Source organism: Lipotes vexillifer, unplaced genomic scaffold (genome assembly GCF_000442215.2).
Source record: "Lipotes vexillifer unplaced genomic scaffold, Lipotes_vexillifer_v1.1 scaffold54, whole genome shotgun sequence".
Lineage (NCBI taxonomy): Eukaryota > Metazoa > Chordata > Mammalia > Artiodactyla > Lipotidae > Lipotes > Lipotes vexillifer.
Window position 1 is genome coordinate 882,091 of NW_006789324.1, and position 18,059 is coordinate 900,149.

At 44.8% G+C, this 18,059-nt stretch overlaps 1 protein-coding gene and 1 pseudogene across 5 annotated transcripts in view; one reads left to right on the forward strand and one right to left on the reverse strand.

Moving 5' to 3' along the window:
• DAB1 (DAB adaptor protein 1) overlaps positions 1-18,059 on the reverse strand; it is a 287,178-nt gene that overhangs the window by 157,856 nt on the left and 111,263 nt on the right. The gene's annotated exons all lie outside the window — the stretch shown is intronic.
• Positions 2,079-18,059, forward strand: part of LOC103073428 (nucleoside diphosphate kinase, mitochondrial pseudogene) — a 51,759-nt pseudogene continuing 35,778 nt past the window's right edge.

Here is an 18,059-nt window from a genome sequence, read left to right on the forward strand (position 1 = left end):
TGCCATTAGGGAGGAGCGGTTCTCAGCCTCATCACAACCTGCTCATCTCATAACCCGGGAAATAACTCTGAATTTAAATGGAGACAGTCCCCAGGGCACCGAGTAAACTCCCCATTTTGAAAAGGCCTCAAGGATGCTGTCAGGAAGAACACCACGTCCCTGTCTTGGAGCAGAAGGCACTGCCAGCGTAGAGGTCCCACACTGGGAGTGACCTTGCAGAAACTTCAACAAAAACAAGCCTCTCTGTCAGAAGTCAGGAGCCCAAAGAAGCAGGCAATTAGCATTTTTCATGACACTGAGGCAGAGAGCCCACAGAATCGACTGGAGTCGTAATCAGTATCCCACTCCAGGCTGTTCACTAAAGATGGCTAATGGCCAAACAAAAGAGATTTCACACCCAAGACTGTTCTCTCTTTACCTCCCCCACTCATCCCAGATAATGAGCATGGCCACAGAAACCCACACAAGAGCCAAGATTGTTTTTTCTAATGTGGGCAGTCTGGCTGTGGATCCTTTTAATTCTTTTAACTTTTGACAGTTAACAGTATTTTCCTGTCTAGTAGAGGTCAACATCAAGATATTTCTTATATCAAGCTGAGTATTCACTCCTCTTTTTTAGATACTTAAACATCTAAGGACGTGTCTTAGCTGAGGCTGTTGTAACAAAATACCACATACTGGGTGGCTTAAATGACAGGCACAGATTTTTCATAGTTGTGGAGCCTGTGAAGTCCAAGATCAAGGTGCTGGCAGATTTGGTTCTGGGTAAGGTCCCTCTTTCTAGCTTGCAGATGGCTGCCCTCTTGCTGTATCCTCACTTAGTGGAGAGAAAGAGCATGTGAGAGAGCTCTGATCTCTCTTCCTCTTCTTATAAGGGCACTAATCCCACCAAGGGGGCCCCACCCTCATGACCTCATCTAACCCTAATTACCTCCCGAAGGCCCCACTTCCAATACAATCACATTGGCAGGTAGAGCTTCAATACATGAATTTTAGAGGGTGTGGGGGGAGGAGACACAAACATTCAGTCTGTAACAGGGAGGCTAGAATGAGGAAGGAGGAAGAAAAAGCTGGATGTTATCTGAAAACAAGGATGTCTGTCCCATTTCCACATACTGTCTTATTGAAAAGTGAGAACAACCTTGAAGGCAAAGACTGCATGCCATTCAGAGGAAGAGGGGACAGAAGCACAGGGAAGTAGGGTCAGCAGTACAAGGCCATGCTGCCAGTGAGGGGCGCGGTTGCCTAATGCTGCGGTCAGAAGGTGCGGCAGTAGCTCTGTGACCACCTGTGTGTGTGCGATTCTGGGAAAGGCGTTTAACTTTTGAGTGTTAGCTTCTCCATCTGTACAAAACTATAGTTATTTGCACTCCTCTGTAGGACAGTTAGAAGAATTACATGAGACAATACACATTTTGCTCTTAGCACACTCCCTGGCATGTGGCAGTCTTTCAATAAATATTTACTGCATTCCTCCTCCCCAAATAATATATTTCACATTAAGCACCAGTGGCCCAAAGCTAACCATAGCAAAGTCATACTGCATTAGAAGTGATGGTCCCAGCTGTTTGGTAACGTTTTTTTTTTTTTTTTTTGGTTGCCTGGGAATAAGGGTGCAATTAGGAACAGGATGTTCCTTCCTGAAGGATATAGGGAGATCACCTTATGAATTATTAACCCAGTACCCAAACTGAGACATCCTCCCTCCTTCTGCATATCTCTGAATTTACTAGGCCATCCATCTTGATGATAAGAAAATCTCAAAAAATCCCCACCCTCATCCCCCAGCCTAGCCAACATCATTCTATCCATTGCTGAGAGAGCTCTATTGTCTGTTAGGTTGTCCAATGTAAGAACAGATTGTGGGGGGAATTTCAGGGCCCAGGAGCAGAGATAACTTATTTTAATCAGAATTCTATCTTGCCGTTATCCAGGTGTTGATTTGCAATGGACAAGAAATTATGTCTGCTGACTGTGTAGGGGAGAATGCTGATTTTTGTGTAATTAACTAGCTGGGTAGTGGGCAGAACAAGGGGAATGACACACTTAGGGGGCTGCTAAAAGGCACTTTTATGAACATGGTTGCTGTCATCATTGCTGAAAGGTAAACTAATTCAAAAGCTAAAATAATATTCAACCTATGACTCATACATGCATTTTCTTTAAAAGTTCTCTCTGGTACTTCTGGAAAGAACTCTGTATAAAGGGTATCTGGCATCCACGGGCACCTTTCTGTAGAAAACCAAGTCCTAAGATTCCAGAGATTCTAATGCGAGGGCCTGGAAATCTGCATTTTCAAAGTTTGGCCAATGATTCTGAGGCAGAGTCAGATTACGAACCACAGAAGTACAAGGCAGGATCCTTTGGTGACCCCATATGTGACCCAATTCTTATGCTCTGACAGTTGGGCCTTCTTTCAATTTCCTAGTAGACAAAGGTCTATTAGTATTTACTTGGTTCTCCTTTTCTGCGAGCTGTTATTTAATTTTAAGAATCTATTATAAAAATTGTATGACATCATTAATAAGCTCAGTAACAGAAGAAAACAAGCATTGGCCACGTCATGCCACTCCAACAGATCCTTAGCCCAACAATTTCCTAGCACTGTCCTTTCAAACACCACTTTAAAGTTTCTGCGAAGGAAAGCTGAAGAGACTACCATGCTAAGTAAGCGTGGGGTGTGCATCGTGCTCCATGTGGTGACGCCTGGTGCAGGAGAGCATGTTGAGGCAGGAAGGACCTAGGCCCAGGAATCCCCCTAGCTGGACTGTAAGCTCCTGGAGGACTGGCATTGTCTTCTGTTGTCCTCTCTGTGCAACTCAAACAACTAGGACAGTGCCTGGCATTGAGTGGGTACTCAAGAAATATTTGCTAAAGAAGGAAGTATACTGAGTAAGGGAAAGTGAGAGCACTTTCCTTACCCAGAGTTTCCAACACCCTCCCCCAAACATATAGACATGGCGTTTTCTAACTTTGGAAAGTCAAGTTTAAGTTTTCGCCCAAAGTCTCAGGTGCTATTAAACAGGCTAGTGGCACTACAACCCCTAGCAACGTTTCTCGAACACAAGTCAGGTATAATAGAAAAAGAGCCAATCATACCTCCATGTAAGAGGAAGAAGCCGTGAGACAGAAAAAGGGAGAAACCTTCCAGTTTTAAGATTATAAAGACGTCTATAACCCTCCATTGCCGAGTCCTTCTGAAGTCTTCCATGAAGGCCTGGGAGCTTGGTATATCCTGCTAACTTGGGCCTGTCGAGGACTAACCATCCTGGCTTCTAATCTGCAGATTTCCTTGTTCACACTTGCTTACTGGGAGCCTGAGGATGGCACACATCATTTGCTTTCTCAGGTCTTTGTATGGCTGGGCTTGGGTCTTTTTCCTAGTGGCCAAGGGGCAGAGAAGGTAAAGCCAGTATGTGCTGCCACTAAGGGTGTAAGGGAATGCACCAGGTGTGCAATATTTTAGCTCATGTTGATGCCACAGTGCAAGGCACAGAATGGGCTGTAAACAATATGTATGTTCCCCTTCATTGTCCTCTTATCCCTCACAACCTAGCATGACATGCACTATTAGTCCCTTCTTACAGATGAGAAAATTAAGGCTCCAAGAGGTAAAGACTGGCCCAAGACCACAGAGCTCAGAAAAGGCAGAGCCAGGAGTGCTGAAAAATCAATGGAGTTAATCCAAAGAAGTTTTAAGGCAAACAGGTAGATGCAGAGAACAGAGCAGTGGTTCCCAGAGGGGAAGGGGCTGGAGAGAGGGAAAAATGAGTAAAGGGAATCAACTGTATGGTGATGGATGGAAAGTTCTGGTGGTGAGCACACTGTAGCATATATCGAAGTAGAATTATAAGGTTGGAAACATGAAACATATAATGTTATAAACCAACGTTACCCCAATAAGAAACTAAAAAAAAAAAAAAAAAGAAAACCAAACAGAACAAAAGTTTTAGGGAAGAGAATGTGAAACGAGGCTGGGTAAGAAATAGGATTGCAGAAAGCAGGGGAAGGACAGGTCTGGCTCCACAGTCATTGAATTGATTTTTGTCTCTGTCATTTGCAACAGAAAGGGTCCTATTATGGTTGTGGTGCTGCGGGGATGAAGCCAAGACAGGATGACGCACGTAAGGGTGGGGGAGCAGCAGGATGATGCAGGGGAAAGAAGACAGTCCAGGAGAGACCTGGGTCCTCAGCTCTTCGGCATTCTGAGCCCCCGGCCTAGCGCAAGTCACTTCATCTCTCCGCAAATGACGCTAATAACGTTCCTCCTGCAGGATTACTCTAAGAACTCTATGCAAGCATATGTGTGAAGCACCCAACACAGCGGTACAGCTCCTGGACGGTATCATATGTTGACAGTATTTTCACTTCCTTTTCTGTGAACTGCAGGTTACATGTGGTGTGTTTCCCAGACCCAGCTTTCGGTCTGAAGACTCATCCCCCAGCTGACATGCTGACCCAGGAAGGCTCTTGGGTGAGCTGCTGTCAGGGAACTCTCCACCAAAGCATAACCTCACCCAAGGACATGTTCCCCTCACCTCGCTTCCCACCGCCCCCTGAAGCTTGCATCCAATCAATAACTGGATTAGTTGAGGCTGAGTATAAAAACCCAAGCCCCAAGCCTCAGTTGGGGATGACACTGAAGGCCACTCAAGAGCTCCCTGTGGAAGAGTGAGATCAGCTGGGGTCTCTGTTGCAGCTGCATCAGGGTCCAACTCCCCCCTCTGCTCAGCCCTGCTACCCGTACTCCCCACTGGTGTTGATTCTGAAGGCACTTCCCCAATAAGTTTCCTATAGCAAATCTCCATCTCCACCCCTGGTTTCCTGGGAGCTTGATGGAAGACAGTACAAAGTCAGTGCATTTGAAGGAGAGAGTTCTGATGGACGACAGAGAGGGCGTCTTGATGTGGAGATGCAAGCTAGCAAGTGCCTGCAATAATCCAAGAGTGACGGGAAGAGGGCTCGGGGCGGGGGGGCAGTGCTGAGTGCCCCAATGATGTAACCTGCTTTGATGTTCCATGACGCTAAGCCTAAGCAAGAAGGCAAATCCAGAGCTAAGGCTCTCTCACCAAATGCAACTCAAAGGGCCCTGGCAAAACCGTGGAGTGTTTGCCAGCCATCGCGGGCAGCTGAGTCTGTCAGAGTGAGCGGGGCGATCCTCACCGCCACCAGAACTGGGAGGTACAGTGGGGTTTCCTTTTCTAAAGTTCACAACTTGTCTCCCTTTGGCAAATGCACGACAGCAGATACTAGGCATCTACAAAGCCCTGGGAGCTGATGACAAGCGAATATGATCTTGTTTTCCAATGAAAAAATAACAGATACGTTTTTAAACTTTCTCTATTTCCATTCTTTAAAACAACTGTTTTTTTTTTTCTTTCCAATTACAAAGAGGAACATGCTCAAATCTTAAAATTTGGAAAACGCAGGAGAGGAAAAAGAGGGAAAGTTATCCAGAATAACTTCCAGGGATATCTGTGGCTGCATTTGAGTATATGCCCTTCCAAACTTTTTCCTAAGTATACACACACAAATGCACATTTCTCAAAAATGTTTTCATACTGTACATCTGTAGCTTGCTTCTTCCATTTGGCAGGGCAGTGTATCTTTTCTTCCATATTAATATTTCTTGGAACATGATTCTTAGTGGCTGCCTGACATCCCCACTTTACAGATGTAGCGTAATTTATCTAACCAACCCCTTATCATTGGACAGTTAAGATCTTTCCAATTAAAACAGTGCAAAGAGATACAATGCTGAGAACTCCTTCTGAAGACAGTAGGAAGATGGATTTTTCCCCTGTGAGAACGCCTCCATGGGGTCTTTCTACATGTATCAGAGTTGACACTTCATTATTCCCGCCGTCCTTCCTCCACTCCGGAGACGTGTGTGGGCTCCAAACAGACAAATGTGTGAACACAGATGCGAAACTTACCTCTCCTAATGTTCTTCATTAGGGGAAACAATGAGGGCGAAGGAAGGAAGTCTGTAGGATTTGGATTACACATGAATCCCTGTAAGCTCTGGACATGCTGCCCATGACTGAGAGCACAGAGAGAAGCGGGAGAGTGGGATTTAGTCGGTGAGCTGAGGTCACAGCAGAGCGCAGGACAGTTGAAACCCCCAGTTTGAAGTTCTCACCCCACGTGCGTGAATGTTCGGCATTTGAAAGCCTGCTCTTGGACCCAGACAGAGGTTAATTAAGCCACAAATGAATGAGGGTTTCTACTTTCACGTGCAGCCTGCCACTGGCTGAGAACTTTCTTCTGCAGCGGTCATCTTCACGCGGTCATCTCCATTAGAAAAAAAAAGAAAAGAAAAGAAAACAAGAGGGTTTAATTGGGCCTCTCTGCTGCCAACTTGCTTGCAGACTAGTTTTTAAGGGAGATTACTTTGGTCCGGGAAGATTCTGGTGGGAGCGAGAGCCACGCTTTATCTTCCATCTGCCTTCTAAACAAGAGGGCTGTGTATGCTATCGACTGATTAAATGATTTCTTTAGAGTACAAAGAAGTATTTGTGATGAAGACAACAGACAGGGAAAAATCAATTATTTACTGAGGAGGCTGCGATATAAGTTACATTTGATTAAACTCAGAGATAAATCCCACTGATGGAGGGTTTAAGTGGAATGTGCTGGAATAGACAGTGACTAAGTGCCCCCCCCAACACTGCCAGTAATGAATGCAAGGGTACAGGCCCCACCCTGACGCCCCTGGATTTCTAACACAGGCAGCCTAATAGTCATTCATTCATGCCACAAACATGTGTTGAACGCCTACTACACAGCACTGGCCCAGGTCCCAGGGAAGAGTCATAGACAAGAGAGAGAAAGCCCCTGCTCTCCTAGAGCTTCTCGTCTGAAGGGGAAAGGAAGAGAATTAGCCGGTAAATAAATAATGAACGAGATCCTTCCAGAGAGTGATAAGTGTTATGAAGATGATGAAACAGTTTGATGAGATGAAGAGTGACTGGGGGCAGGGTGGGGAACAATTAATTTCGACAGGCTGGTCCAGGAAGGCATTGCTGGAGAAATGACATTTGAAAGGGGATGTGAACAACGAGAAAAGGGCAGTCATGCCGAGAGGGAGTGGTTTGGCCTGTTTACAAAACAGAAAGAAGCTAGTGTGATGGGAGCAGAACCAAGGGGGAGGGAATGGGAGCGGCAGGAAAGAGGGAGGCAAGGCTCCTTCACGTGTCGCTTTAGAAGGTCAGGTAAGGAGTGTGGATTCAGTTCTAAGCCCAGCGAAACACCATAGTAGGGCGGGGGCAAGCGGGGGTTATGCAGGTATATGGCCGCATTTATTTTTTTAAACATCTTCATTGGGGTGTAATTGCTTTACAATGGTGTGTTAGTTCCTGCTGTATAACAAACTGAATCAGCCATACGTATACATATACCCCCATATCTCCTCCCTCTTGCGTCTCCCTCCCACCCTCCCTATCCCACCCCTCTAAGGTGGTCACAAAGCACCGAGCTGATCTCCCTGTGCTATGCGGCTGCTTCCCACTAGCTAGCTATTTTACGTTTGGTAGTGTATATACGTCCATGCCACTCTCTCACTTCGTCCCAGCTTACCCTTCCCCCTCCCCACGTCCTCAAGTCCATTCTCTACATCTGCGTCTTTATTCCTGTCCTGTATGGCTGCATTTTGTAATGATTTCTCCGACTGCTCTTTGGCAAAAGGGGGTGAAGTCGAAGCAGGAGGTATCATAGTGATCCAGGTGAGAGAGGAGACAAGGAGGGTAGATTAAGACATAGAGAAATGGGCTCAATCAAAACAGACACTGCAGGAAAAGCAGACAGGGCTCATTCATAGATTGTCTGTGGGAGAGACAGGAAAAGGGAGGAATCAACTATGACTCTTGAATCTGGCTTAGGGACCCTGAGTGGAAGGCAGTGTCTCTTCCTGAGACAAAGCCATTCCAACCAGTGATGGAGACAAAGCCAAAGGAACCGGGCGACTTCATGTTCCCTTCAAGGCCTTTCAAATTCTAGCTGTGTGGAGCGTGTGTGGGATTCGGGAGCGGACAGATGCAACCTCCTGTTGCCTGTTCTGCCACAAGGGCCCCAGGCCCCACTACGTCACAGTAAGTTCCTTATTTACAGAATGGAATAGACAAGACCTACCTGGATGTTTAGGAATGTACCCTGGATGTGTGACAGTGGTCCATCTGACATAGAGGTGCTCCATAAATATGAGTTCTTTTCACTCCAGTTTAAATGTAGCCAGAGAGTTCAGACTGAACCATGTCCATGCTGAAAAACCATGGCTTCCTGAGCATGACATCATCATATAAAACCACCGATTTTCTTCTTTTTTACTGCTTTTATCTCACTGACTATGTGAGAGTTGGGACCTGGCCTCATTCATCAAGACTAGACAACTTTTAAGATTCTGTCCAATCTCAGTGATTGAACCCCCAGCTGACCGCCCTCTCCCACAGAGCGGTATCATCACAGTGGCCGTGTTTATACAACATGACCCGACCCTCTGGCCCCTCTTAATTGAACCAGATGGTGACACCTGGGCCAGGCTGTGTTGATCAGAGCCCCATCCTTGGGAATTGAGAATTGAAGCAGAGAAAGGAGTCAATCTTCCCTTGTGACTAGATTATAGAATTCTGGGTGGCCAACTTTTCCTGCCATTGGCCTAGGTAAGAGAAAGGCAAATCATATAAAAAGCCAAGGGAAAAGATGTTCTGGAAGAAGTGACCACAGAGAGAAATTACTGTTGGGGTCCTTACTGATGGAAAATTCCTGGTTCATCTTTCCAGAGGCTCAGCTCACACATGCCCTTCCTTAGGTCTGTGAGGCAACTCTCAGTCCTTATGATGTGTCTCTCTGTTATATTTAAGTCCATTCAAGTTGACTTTCATTACTTGCAACAACAAAGCTTTCATTAATAATGGATGTGAATTTCTGTGCATCTGGCTCCTGGCCCATCTCTGCGTGGCCAGGAGACAGTCACTAAATGCTTGCGGAAGGGAAGGGATGTAGATGGTGGTATCCAGGTCACTGCCCCAGGGAACCTGCTTTATCTCTGATTCTCTCTCCCTAGCATCATACCTGCTAATACAGTCATGAGCAGAGAAAGAATTTGGATTTTGATGCTCTCTCCCCTGCTGTCATCACCAAGATCTCAAACCTCAAATTGCTTAATTTAGTAGTTTATCTCCCTGGAGATTAACTTTAGCTTTCAGTTAATTTAATACATAGGAGCCAATTATCTTCTAAGCAACTTCTTTTTGTCTCCTTTCTGCCAACAAGGAAAAACAGACAAGTCTTTTCCATCGGGTAACAAAAGCATGAACGCCTACACAGCCTTGCTAATTTCAACAAAGCACCTCCCTTCCAAGGAGCTCAATACGGTTGCAAGCACAGTCCTAATGCTTCTTAAACTACTGTAGTAAAGTGCCAGGGAGAAAATGTGACAAGTGTTGATCATCAGCAATAATAAGATATAATGGATCAGTGGAAAACAGAAATAAGTATTAAATCTTTTTTAGTTTAATTCAGCCAACACCTTGTGAGCATCTTTTATGTAACTGACATCCCGGGGCTGGAGCTGCCCATGTATTAAACATCTGCTATGTTCCAGGTACAGTGATAAACATTTTCACATACATTACTTTTCATTTAGTTCATACAACAGCCCTACAGGGTACTACGACCTCCCTTTGTGCAGATGAGGATACAGGCTTCCGAGGTCAAGAAACCTGCCCAGAGTTCACATAGCCAATAAGAAGATGTGATTCACCAGGATTCACTCCAGCTATGTCTGTTTCCACATCTGTCTGTGTTCTCCACTCTACCTAAGTTGTCTCCCTGAGGAGATGAGTAAATGGAATTACTCCCTTTAAGAAGTCCCCAGTCTAATGGAAGAAACACAGTTTCATAAAAAGGCGGTGTTTCATAAATGAAGGTGCCACCATGTACTAAGAGAGGAACAGGGAAGAATCCTACATTCTGATGGATGGGACAGGGCTGGCTGCATGGGCATTTCCGTGTGGGACTGCGGGATGCAAAGCCTTCCAGAGCAAATCTTTTAAGGTATCCTGACAAAATAGATATATTCATTATTGCACACTTAATAAGGCCCAGGGAAGTGGTGACAAACATCATAACTGAGGACCAATTATGCACCGTTTATGCCGTCAATGACACTATGATGGGGGGGGTATTATTATTTTTTCAATTTTAGAGATGAAGAAAGTAGTGTTCCCAGTGGGTAGGTAATTTCTTCCATGTCACATAATCTTCATTTGGCTGCCAATTATTTCAAACCCAGGCCTTTGTGACTCTAAATAATGTATCTTCCCTGCTAGGCCACGTCTTCCAAAGAATGGAAAGGCAAAAAAGAAGAAAAAAAGAGCTACAAATTATAGATGCAATAAATTATAAGGCCTTTCTCTACCCTCAAAGAATTTACAGTCAAGTCAGGGAAGTAACACATAAACCTCTTAAAAATCAAGATAGGAAAACAAGTTAAGAACACTAGAAGTCATGGCCCAGGCTGGCCCAGGAATAACTAGCATATATATTATACTGAGTATTGTCCTAGGGATTTGGAGGAGGGAAACAGGACTTTGAAGCAAGGTCCTTGGAGGAAGTTCTCAGGGACAGGTGGGACTAAAGCCAGGTCTCAAATGATACGCATGATTTGCGTGAAGTGGGGGATGGAGGAAGAGCCTCCACCACGGTTAAGGGCAAAAGCAAGATCAGAAAAGTTGCAAAGGAGCCTTCATCTAACTCTGCACAGTAGTAACTGCTCCACATTATTGGGCACCCCTCCTGAGCCAGGAATGGTACTAGGCACGTGACAGATGATGCCTACGTACAGAAAATACACTGGCAGTCAGAGAGGGGCATGAGTTGTCCAAGTCAGACAGCCAGCAAGAGGGCTGCATTCAATGGTGCCCGTCTGACTCCAGGGTTCATGCTCTTTCCACTACGATCCACCACCTGTGAAGTCTGGGCTCAGATTTTGGAGGGTTGTGAAGCCCAGGTGAGATTTTCTCTGTGGGTGTTCAGGATGTCTTTGTTCAGGGACATGATTATGACATGGTCAGAGCTGCATTATGGGCCGGAACTCAGTCTTTCACCCCCATTTTAGGAAAGGACTCAGTGACAAGTGAAGCATCTCAAAGGCAACCAGGACCCGGACAATCTACAAACTGACTTATCTGGTTCCAAAGCCACTAAAAATGCCACAACAACAGGCCACTGAGGAGTCGATGACAATGGGATGTGCTCCCATGAAGGCCAACTCATCAAGGAATTATTATTGCAATGGTCCTCTCTCCACACTCACTCTCCTTAGTCCCTCCATACAACTGGACATCTCACTGCCTCCTCTTTCTTGAAGAAGTCGCTCTTCTTACGCTTCTGTGACCATTTTGGTTCCCCTCCTTCCTTAACCAGTGCATCCTTTCTTTCCAGATCCTTAACAGAGGTTTTCTCTAACATTCTGTCCAGGGTCTTTATTTCATACTTGACCATCTCACCCTCTCCTACATGACACCTTTGTCAACATATTTATCTTCAACGCCTCTCCTAGGCTCCATCCATGCCCACCTTCTCATCTGCCTTCTAAATGGTGGCATCTAAATGTCTTACAATGAACAGAATGTCATATGTACAGAACTGAGATGAGCAATTTCTCCTTTACTCAGACTGGCTCTTCCGTTTCAGGGCCGAGTACCACTGCCACCTCCTCACCACCATCCCCCACGAAGCCTCACCAGGCCAAGTTTATGTGCAGTCGCTGTACAACCTAACTATTTGTTTATGGCAACAACGACGACAACACCCAGCACACTGTGCAATTACTTGCAGGTCTGATGTACCACTTGTGATTCTTATTCATAATTGAGTCTTCAGTGTCTAAGACGGTGCCCAGTGCAATGCAGATAACATGTGTCAAATAAATGAATGTCATGGGCAGTCTCTCCTTCACCCAGGTAGAAACTCTGGAGAGACTTTCATCTCCCTTTCACCTTACTGTGGCTTTCACACAGGTTCTAAGAATTGTAAATGATATTTCTAAAATGTCCTCACCGTCACCACATTTATTCTGGTCCTTATACCTCCCCCTAGACAATTCCACGGTACCCTTGTTGACCTGACAGTTTTTCAGGTAAACTGGTTTACCGGACGATTTTTCCCTACTCCAGTCCATCTGATAGAGAAGTGTAAGATGCTCTTCAGACAGTATACATTTATAAATGTCATTCCATTATTCACAAGTCTTCAAAGGTTCCCCTTCCCTCCAAACCAAATGAAACAGAAATTTCTCATTCATTGATTCAATGTTTCATCAAGTATTTACTGTACACCTACTTGCTAAGCATTGGGGAGCTAGAGGCGAGCTTTATGGACACATTCCCTGCCCTTGTGAAGACCACAGTCTTTTCCATTAGAAAGAAAACCCATTTTTAATTCCTCACTCCCATTTTCCCCAACATAAGATCCTGGCCTCAGTCAAATAAAGCCCGTTGGAACCCAGGTCCCCAAATACATCCTCCGTGTTTGCACACCTGTGCATTTTCCTGCACGTTTCCTTTGCCACGAGCAAGAGCCTCTCTTACCCCACCCGTCCAAAATGTTGAGAGTCTTCCCTCCTGGTTCTCTCTTATGTGATGAATTGAGTTCCTTCCAAAGTGCTATTTTTCCCTTGATCTCTCTCCCTCAATCTATGAATTCCACTCCCAGACATTCCCAACTGTCCCCTTCCCTTTAGTTCACGTTGAAAAGTCTCTTATGAACTAAAGAAATACACATAAATAAACTGAAACAGGCACACACACACATTAAACCAAAGAACTCACCTGATTTACAAAACACATTTTCTAACACAGCTAAGATCTAGTCACAGACGGAGTCACCCAACAACCTTACGGGTATGTGTATCCCCTTAGCAGTTACAGAGAAACTCACTCTTCGACAAGTTCTTTTTGTTTTTGCTAATACTTATTGAGCACTTACTATGTGCCAGCCCTGGTGCACATATTTTGCAAGCATCACCTCACTGATTTCTCACAAAAATCCCTTACTGTAGACACTGTTAGCCTCCCTACTACACAAACGAGGAAACCAAGGCTTACAGAGGTAAAGGGGCTTGGCCAAGGTCACACAGACAGCTGGAATTTATCTGAACTCAAGCAGTGTGACTTTTAACCATTAACAACACCCTGCCTCCTTTAGGTATATAATTGATGACTATAATATACCTAGCAAAGTGCTTAAGATACAGGAATCATTCAATAAATGTGACAGATGATAGACGCAGGAGAGAGAAAACAGGCTGACAGATACACACACAAGTGCAAGGCACATTCACCTACGCCATTGCACAAAATCCTGGCAACAGACCTGTCAGGTACTTAGTATGAACCTATTTTACAAATAAAGATACTGCGATGCTGGCAGGTACAGGGGCTTTGAAAAGCTTTCCCAACTAGTAACGTGGCAGGTGTAGGATTGGAAGGCACATCTCTGAGTCCAGCTCCAGTGCCCTCTGAGATGGCCCCATTGTCTCTTTTCTCTGCCAAACCTATACATACCTCATCTTTGTATTCCTGCAATGTCTAGGAAAACAAAAGGGATGGCTCTGTTCCTTGAAGGCCTGGGGATAGATGTGAGTTTTGGAGAGGTCATAGGTTGGCTACTCTTGTTCTCTGTCTCTGCATGGAAATCACCCACAGGTGTGGAGCTTTCGCTATTTCAAAAATCCTCTCTCTGCTGGAATTTTGCAGCCTGCAGGCGGGCTCGCTCTGTGGGGGCCCTGGCTCCCTCACTGCCGCCTGGAACACTTGAAGGAGCTGAGATCCTAGGTTCTCAGATCAAGGCAAAGGGTTCAATATGGCTCTGGAGAGAAGAGGACGACACTGTTTTGCGTTGTGCCTGGAAAACTCTCCTCTGAGTCAGTGGATGAGGGCTGCTCGTTCCCAGAGTTTGAATTTCTTTCTTTCTTTTTTTCTTTTTTTGCAGTACGCGGGTCTCTCACCGTTGTGGTCTCTCCCGTTGCGGAGCACAGGCTCCGGACGCGCAGGCTCAGCGGCCATGGCTCACGGGCCCAGCCGCTCCGCGGCACGTGGGATCTTCCCGGACCGGGGCACGAACCCGTGTCCCCTGCATCGGCAAGTGGACTCTCAACCACTGCGCCACCAGGGAAGTCCTAGAGTTTGAATTTCTTTACATTAAAGTTGCTAAGAGTGGTGACAGGATGCTATCGTCCAGTCAGGTGGAGGTTTTTCCATGTAGCATCAACACTAAAGCAAAGCTGTACCAAACAGGGCCAATTTCAAGGAAATGCCCAGTGAAGCACCAGGGCATGGCCTTGACCATGAACCCAGAAGGAGCTCCCTTTTCCCGTTTAAAAATTGCTCTGTTAACATGAATGGCAAAGTGAGGTGATCTGTGTTCACTGCGTACAATGCAAATCACTCAGGATGGTTTCAGGGAACCAGCTCTCCTCGGTACCTCCTGCTGACTCCACACACCTGCGAACATCTTTTCCTGCTAGTGGAGAAACAGGAGACCTAGAAGCAAAGAACCCCTCTTTTCCCAGCTCTCTAAGATGCCTTTAAAAATGTTGTTTCAAGATGATAGAAACAGCAATGTGTTTATACCTGCTGTTCCTTTTCAGGTCGGCTTCACGAGGCTGTTCTTATCGTCAAATCTCCCGCAGCAGGATGTGTGTGCCGAAGATGACAGCACACGCTACCCAGAGGATTAAAAAACACATATAACATATCAGAGAAAAGAGGATGCCTCTTCTCTGTGCTCTTGGGAAGATCAGAGATGGTGTGTGCTGCACACCCAGGTGTATATCCCTGCAGAGAGTCCTGCAGCACGCTTACGTGGATACATTTAAAGGAGGCCACAGGAGGAAGAGAGACAGAGTGAAGGAAGGTCAAGAACTAAATTGACAGATGTTCATCAGTGTCCTAGGGCTGTTGGAACAAAGTACCACAAATAAGCAGCTTTAAACAACAGAAATTTATAGTCTTACACTTCTGGAAGCTAGACGTCCAAGGTCAAGGTGTCGACAGGGTTGGTTCTCTCTGAGGGCTGTGAGAGAGACTCTGTTCCATGTCTCTTGGCTAGCTTTTGATGGCAATCTTTGGTGTTTCTTGGCTTATAGATGCATCACTCCAATTTCTGCCATTCATCTTCACAAAGGATTCTCGCTCTGTGTCTGTCTCTACGTACTAATTTCCCCTTTTTGTGAGGACAGCAGTCATATTGGATTAGGACCCGCCCTGATGGTATCATGTTAATTAATTACATCTGCAACAACCCTCCTGTCAAGTAAGGTCACATTCTGAGGTGTTGGGAGTTAGGACTTCAGCATATGAAAATTAGCTGGGGCGGGGGGCGCACAATTCATAACGCAAACGCTTTATCCATATTAGCTCATAGCGATCTTCAACACAATTTCATGGGGGAAAAAAAGACATTATGCTTCCCTGTCTCCTGATGAGGAAGTGGAAGCTCAGCAAAGGTGCAGTGATTTGGCCAAACTGCATAGGTAGGAAGAATGGAGCTGACATGTGAACATGAACCTGATGACCCAGTCCGTGCTCTTTCTGCTACATAACCTCCGACCGTAATAAAATATTTGGTTACCTGGTCTGCCTGCTGCCACTGATGACTAGTCCCAAGTGTTGGTCCTTCATAATGAGCCCTGACATCAGGAAAAAGAGCTGTATGTTACAGGCATAGTGATCAAAGGATACGACCCTCGCTACCACTCACTTAACCCCCAAGCAGTGTGGATACCAGATCATGGGTTATCAAAGCCAGAAACACCCCCCAGGTGGAGTGAGAGCTAACTGCCAAAGAAAAGCAGGTGAGAGACGAGAGTGTATTCTGTGGCTCGTGCTAGAGAGCTTTCTCAAATTCAAGCAAGCTAGAGCAGAAAGGGTCTTCCTCTCGAGAGTTCATCAAGGTCATTTCATTTCGTTTCTTTCTAACTTGGCATAGGGGCCCAAGCAACATTTTACTGTTTAGACATGGTTTCAATAAAGAGGATCTGATTCTTATTAAGAGTTGCCAACAATTGGAGAGTGTATTTTTTCACCAGGAAGGAAGAATCGCGGCAAGTTCAGTCCATGCAGGGGGCTGTGAGGCTCTTGACTGTTTGATTTGAAAGTCTGGAATTTCATGAAATTTCTCTTTTGCCTTTTTATAGACTTAGATCTAAAAATGAGTAGCGTATGGTCACTGCCCTTAAGAAGTTCCTAGGATTGGAATCATGTTTGTTTCCTTTTGCAAGCATTCTCTTGTCTGGTGGCAAACCTCTGCATAAGAACTTTGATAAATTGATCTCCGCTGGCAGCAGCCTGGACTGAAACCAAAAGGCAGGAGCTTCCCAGAAGGATACTTGAGAAAATCAGACTGACTTGGAACTTGTGTCCCCACCATTCCCATCAGGATCACGTCACTGGCCTTATAGACTTGGCACCTGTGATGGCACCTCACCTGTCCACATGTCAACCCCTAGCATTTGCTCTTGGCATCCCCACCCCAGACACAGGCCTCTTGGCCAGAATTCTCCTGCCCTCCCCTAAGAGTTATCCCCAACCTTGTTCAACTGCAAAAATTAAAACACATTTTCAGAAGGCCTACTAGATGCTAAGCGATATAGTGGAGAGAAAGCAAACGACGTCGACATGCCCTTTATCCTCAGCAAGCTCACAGGCTAGTAGAATAAAGATTTAAACCAATGAAAATATAGTGATTGAATTGATGGGAGTGAGTAAAGAGGAAAAATTTAAGCTGCAGTTTTCTGAGATCCTACTATGTACTCATCACTTTTTTTTATGCTAGTCATGTAATTTATATGCCTTACTTTAACATATCAAATCCTCAAAACAACTCTGTAGGAGAGGTACAGGAGAAAACCTCTTAAGTAACCACTGTGCTGGATTTGACCCCTCTCACTATCTGATGCTGGCTTCACTATGAACACTAATGTTAGGTGGGCTACTTGATTTCTGTTTGATTCTGTTAAGTTAGATGTTTACCAAGAGTCTCATACATTTGTTACCATACCTGCTTATGAGTTATACTTGTTATAGTAAGTATATAATTATTAAATATTACATATATCAGTGAAACATGAATACAAAAAAAGGGAGGTGTTATTCCTACGAAAATGAAGTTCAATAATTGGAAACAATCAAAATGGCCAAGTGGTGAAAAGAAAGTGTTATAAAAAAAAATTAACTGAAAAAAGCACACAGACCCAGATGGATTCTACATTCTGGTTACTTTGCAAGTGTTTTAAAATCCTCATGCCACTTTAAAAAAACCAAAACTGGTAATCATAGAAGACATGTTTCATGGGCATGGATTTTATTAGAAGAGCAGACAGCATTCCAATTAGCAAAACTGTATTCCAAGAAAAGTCCTTATACTGACATCAAAAGGTCAATAAATTGACGTACACTTATTATATAGCTTCAGTTGAAATAAAATGCAAAGGAAAACATGACTCATTTTTTTTTTAATGATTTCAGTTTTTAAATGATTTTTTTGGATTGCCTGACCAACTGCAGATTCCAGTCTTCTCTGCTAAGTTCTTTTAGCAGGAAGATTTCTCTGTTGGGTTAATGTACTATTACCCAAGGAACTCTGGGGGAGCCTTCCTGCAAAGTAGGTCAGTTCCTTGCTATATAATTCTGATTATGTCAAAGCATTTATTCATGAGTTTTCTAATTCAACCCACTTCAAAAAGAGTCGTATTTATATCACCACAAAAAATTACATCCAAATTACAACTAAAGCCTTTGCATTTAGCTCTTTGGTGAACACTAGGCATGCATATGGCATGTCCAGCGCTGAAACAGTAGGGCCCCAACATAGCATAACAATGGCCCAACCTGGAGAATTTCTCAGAAAGATTGCTGTCTTCCTGTACCTCCAGGGCAAACATGTACAAGTAACAAGGTCATAGGGGCAGGATGAGGAAAGAACTCTAAAGCACACACTCATGGAAAAAGGCACTGGGAACAACTTAAGGAAACTGCTTAGTCCAGTATCCGGTCGAG